Raw genomic sequence first — 5,996 nt, forward strand, 5'->3', positions numbered from 1 at the left:
CAAAGTTGGACCTATAGAGAGAGATGTAATTTTACAAGTGATAGATCTACCACTATAATAAAATATCCTATGGAGTAGGCCTTGGATGTATGAGATGAAAGATGTACCTTTTATGCACTATCAATGCATAAAATTTCCCTATAATAGAGTAGATGTGTTTGTACCTACAAACTCAAGTTATGCTTATAATGCATTGAAACAATTTGCTAACATGTTTGTGACACACAATAGGTAAGCTATTGAGAATCATACTACTAAAATTAAGGACATTGAAAAGTCTCTAAAGATAAAAGATATAGATAGGAATGGGGTAGTACAAACTAGAACCAGTGTTGCCATTGACATCACTTCCTCCATCTTCTTGTTATTACGGTAGAGCTTCCAAGGATCTAAAACATCTAAACTTCAAGGAAACATTATTCATGATGGTACCTTTATAAAATCAACTATCTCTCTTGAGGATGAAGAGGAAGAAAAATATATTTTTGCCTTCCTAGAATCAATATCAAATATGCTTCATACTCATGAGGAGAAAGCTCTACAAGTAAACACAACTAAAAGGGATTGTGATTCTAATTAATCAACTCTAATAAATCAAATGACCTATGAACAACTAAGGACTATATAGATGATTAATCGAGAGTATCATTGAGAATTTTATATGCCTCCATAATTTTAAAAAGGTAAATCTAGTCAATCTCAAACAATGAAAGGAATTAAACAAGATCAAGAAGATATTGAAAGTAGAGAATGGGTACCTATGATTGTAGGAGAGTATTTTAACATACACCCCATAAGAATGGGTACATATGGCATATAAAACTACTATAGAAAAGGATATAGACATGGTTCATAGCTATGAAAACCAAATAAAAGTAGGAGAAGGGTCTGGTGTTAGGGAAAATGAGTTTTATTCAACTTAGGTTAACATGTCCATCTCTAATGATGTTAGTTCTTATAGTGATTTTAACACACCTTTGGATGATATCACTTTTTAGTCTGTTCTTTTTTATGATCTTATTGTGAACACATTTAAACTAGTTGATTCACTTCCCATCATGCATCCTGAGCTAATTGATTGAACTCAAATGAAACATCCATTGAAGTCCCTATGTTCCAAGATGATCATGCTCTATCCTATTACCTTAATATTGTCAAACCTATAATGTCTTCCACTAGTGAATCAAGTGTGAATATCATAGAGGTGAACATCAAATATATCTATCTCAAAATATAAAAGAAAAATAGTAAGCATTTTGATGAGAAAAACTACATGGTGGCAATGTCAAAATTGAAAATAGTAAAAACAAAGGACACAACTAAGGGTGCAAATCTTATTGAGTCACATGAAGATGGGATATTTGATGTTATCCTAAGTCACTTCCAAGAGCTCTCATGAGTTTTGATAGAATAAACACAACTAGTAAATCTTGGGACTAAAGAGAATCCACAAATCATACACTTAGCTCAATCCCTTTTAGAGGAAGAAAAGAAAGAATTCATAGTTTTCTTTAAAGAAAAGAATATTAATTTTTCATGGACATATTCTAATATGTCAATTCTTGACCATGATCTAATCATGCATAATTTATCTATTGAATCTCAAGTAAAACTTGTGACACAAAAGATAAGGAAGATATACCCTCATGTAGCATTATTGATCAAAGATAAATTAGAAAAGTTATTGTTAGAGTAAAGGGTTAATTTAGTTTTATTTATTAAATTACCTTTACTCCCTTCTTAATATTACACTTTATTCACATGTATTTCCATTTAATTATTAAATATTAATAATTAAATGTCATTTACCTCTTAGGGTTTCCCTTTTAGGTTTTATGATCTCCTTCTATAAGCATTGATCAATTGTAAATTTCATTTATTATTTTCAGTTTGATAATATATTTTTCCATATTTTCAGAGCCAAACCCTTACCTCTTCTTTGTCTTTTCTTCTCTGTGATAGGTTCTTGCATGCAGGTGTTCTTTGAGTTTTATGGATTTTTATTGCTCAAATCCTTCATGGTATCAGAGCACACATCATCGGTTTGAGTCCCTAAAGCCCTTTGACCCTTTTTCCTGCATAGACTTGGATTATCAACATGGTATGTAGTGGGTGCAAATCCCACATGATAAATGGTTGTATCTGACTCCATCAAGTGGGGGTTGTTGGCATAGCAACTATATCCCCGATGAGATGCCTTTCCACCATTAGTACATACTTTTGGTGTGATGGAAAAATCTACAATTACTAAATGTATTTTTCATTAAAGCAATTAACTATGGTGAGTGGATATCTAATTAGTGTTTATATCTAAACCCAAAAATCAATATGGGTCTACATAGATTTATGAGATGTGAATAAGATGTTGAGAAGAACCTCCTTATAGCAATGTCGTGAGAATGCTCGAAATAACAGAATACAAAGTGATAGCAGAACTCAGAATAAATCTACTGATCGCAGGCCACTTCGAGGGGGTAACCTCCTTTGAGCAAGCTCAATACAATAAATTCGTCCGTGCCCATCAAGGGCCTCAACCTATTCTTATATACTGGGTACGATCTAGAAAAGTAATACTACCTATGCATGTGGGATAATAAAATAAACTCACGGGACGACTTACAAAGCATATGCGTCCAACAACTCTACTCTAACAAAATAAACAGAAGGAACACACAGGTTCCTAACATCCCCTCTCCCTTAGAAAAAAAGCTTTGTCCTCAAAGCTTAAGGTGTGGAAATTGTTGTTGAATCTGAAGAAGGGGTTCCCAGGTAGCATCCTCTGGTTGCATGCCATGCCACTGAATCAAGACCTCAGAGATGGAGCGAGAGTGAAGCTGGCGAGTGCGCTGGTCAATGATTGCCACCGGCTCCAGGAGAATGGATCCTTCCATATCCATTTCAGGGAGAGTAGTTTGTGCTCTGACAGTGGTACCCAGAACTTTCTTTAGACAAGAAACATGAAAGACTGGATGAATGCGGGAAGAAGGAGGAAGTTCCAGTTTATAAGCAACTGAACCAATCTTCTGCAGAACCTGATAAGGCCCATAAAATTTTGGGGCCAGCTTATGACGCCCTTTCAGCTTTAGGGAGGATTGTTTGTATGGCTGTAGACGAAGAAAAACCATATCCCCAACTTGAAATGAGCACTCAGAACGGTGTTGATCTGCTTGTTGTTTCATCCGATTACGGGCCATGTGAAGATTATCCTGTAAGGTACGAAGAATCTGATCCCTGCTGCGGAGAACTATGTCAACTGCCTGGACTGGTGAGCTGTTGGGAGTGTAGGGAAGGAGCACTGGAGGTGCCTGACCATAGACTGCTTCATATGGAGTCATTTTAGAGGCAGTGTGGTAAGAGGTATTGTACCACCATTCAGCTAAAGGGAGCCACTTGGCCCACTGATGTTGCTGTTCAGAAGTGAAGCAACGAAGATAAGTTTCCAAGCATTTATTGACAATTTCCGTTTGACCATCAGTTTGTGGGTGATAGCCCGAACTCATCTTCAGTTTGGTGCCAGTTTTCTGAAACAGTTCAGTCCAAAAATGACTGGTAAAAGTTGCATCACGATCAGAGACAATGGAAGAAGGGAGTCCATGAAGACGAAATATCTGGTCCATGAAGATTTGTGCAACAGAGGAGGCAGTATAGGGGTGGCTGAGGGCACAAAAATGACTATATTTCGAGAGACGATCAACCACAACCAAGATCACTGTCTTGCCACCGGATTTAGGAAGCCCTTCAATGAAATCCATAGAAATATCAGTCCAAATCCGTGTAGGGATGGGCAATGGTTCGAGCAAGCCAGGAAGGAGGGTCGTTTCACCCTTGTGGCGTTGGCAAGTATCACATTCAGCCACCATCTGTTGAATCGTCTGTTTCATTCCTTTCCAAAAGAAGTTTCTCCTTGCTCGCTCATAAGTTTTGAGGAAGCCTGAGTGCCCTGCTGAAGGAGAAGCATGGAGTTCATAAAAAATAGCCTGATGTAGAGCTGGGTTCTGAGGAAGCACTAGCCGACCCTTGTATCGAAGAGAAGCACCATCCCAAGAGTAATGTGGTATAGCAGAAGGATTATTGGCTAGCTGGTGAATGATTTGAGATAAAGAAGAGTCACTATCATAGCCCTGCTGAACAGACGCTAACCAATTGGGAATGGGCTTAGAAATAGCGGAAAGGGAAGCTTGATTATCAAATGTGCGAGAAAGAGCATCTGCCACAATATTCTCCTTACCCTTCTTGTAGGTGATCTCATAATCATACCCCATGAGTTTGCTGACCCATTTCTGTTGTGTAGGAGAGGATACCCGTTGTTCCAGGAAGTATTTCAGACTTTGGTGATCGGTTCTGATGCAAAAATGACTCCCTAAGAGGTATGGCCGCCACTTCTGTACAGCATGCAAAATAGCCATCATTTCTTTTTCATAAGTAGAGAGGGCTAGATTCTTACCAGAGAGGGCTTTGCTAGTGAACGCAATAGGATGGTCATCTTGCAGGAGAACAGCACCCAATCCATTGCCGCAAGCATCACTCTCAATAGTGAAGGGTTTGGAAAAATCTGGCATCGCGAGAACCGGTGTACTGCACATAGCCTGTTTCAGTTGTTCAAATGCAGTCTCAGCAACAGGGGTCCAGGAGAAGGCATCCTTTTTTAACAGAGCTGTCAATGGTGCTGCAATTTTCCCGTAATCTTTGACAAACTTGCGGTAGTAGCCAGTCAACCCCAAAAAACCCCGAAGGCTCTTGAGAGTTTTAGGATGCGGCCAAGTTTTCATGGCATCTATTTTTGTAGGATCCACCCGCACTCCATGGTGTGCAACAATATGCCCGAGATACTCCACTTCCTCTTGGCCAAACACACATTTAGATAGTTTTGCACAGAGTTGATGATCAGAGAGAAGTTGCAAGACAAGCTCCAGATGATGGAGATGCTCAGCCCAAGTTTTGCTATATATGAGGATATCATCAAAGAAGACTAGAATGAATTTCCGGAGGTATGGTCGAAATATGTTATTCATCACTGCCTGAAATGTTGAAGGAGCATTCGTGAGGCCAAAGGGCATAACTAAAAATTCATAGTGACCATCATGTGTGCGGAAGGCAGTTTTAGGTATATCCTCCTCATTAACCCGAATTTGATGATACCCAGAACGAAGATCTAACTTGGAGAAAAAATGAGCCCCATGAAGTTCATCAAGAAGTTCATCAACAACTGGAATGGGAAACTTGTCCTTTATAGTGAGATGATTAAGTGCTCGGAAATCAATGCAGAGTCGCCATGACCCATCTTTTTTGCGAACAAGCAGAACTGGAGAAGAAAAGGAACTGGTACTAGGGCGAATAATACCTTGCTTCAGTAAGTCACGGACAAGTATCTCGATTTCGGTCTTCTGATGAAATGGGTAGCGGTAGGGCCTGATGTTGGGCGGAACACTGCCAGGAAGGAGCTAAATACGGTGGTCCTCTGGACGAGAAGGAGGTAATCCCACAGGTTCAGCAAATATACCAGAATACTTGTCCAAAATGTGTTGGAGATCGGCAGGAGTGCTAGAGACTGCTGATGGCTGCATCTGAATGGAATGGAGCTGAGCGATGACACCATGTGAATTCTTCTTAAGAAGTTTTTCCATACGGTGTGAACTGATGATGCTGAGAGACCCTGGTTGTAAGCCTTTCAAAGTGTGTTGGTGCCCCTCGGCTGAAAACTGCATCCAAAGTTCAGCAAAATCCCAGAGAATGGGGCCAAGAGTGCGTAACCATTGGGCACCCAAAACCACATCATAGCCACCTAAGGGTAAGGCAAACATGTCAGAGCGCATGTTATAATATCCAATAGAGAGACGCACATTGCGACATTTCCCTTTACAAGGTAAAGTGCCCCCATTGGCAATCATGACTTCAAAGCTAGAGTAGGGATGGATAAAGCAATCAGCCTGTTTGGCTATTCGTGGATCAATGAAGTTATGAGTGCTACCAGAATCAATGAGTATAGTAAGAGGGAT

Source organism: Cupressus sempervirens, chromosome 10 (genome assembly GCF_028749045.1).
Source record: "Cupressus sempervirens isolate cs-2001-9-10 chromosome 10, ASM2874904v1, whole genome shotgun sequence".
Lineage (NCBI taxonomy): Eukaryota > Viridiplantae > Streptophyta > Pinopsida > Cupressales > Cupressaceae > Cupressus > Cupressus sempervirens.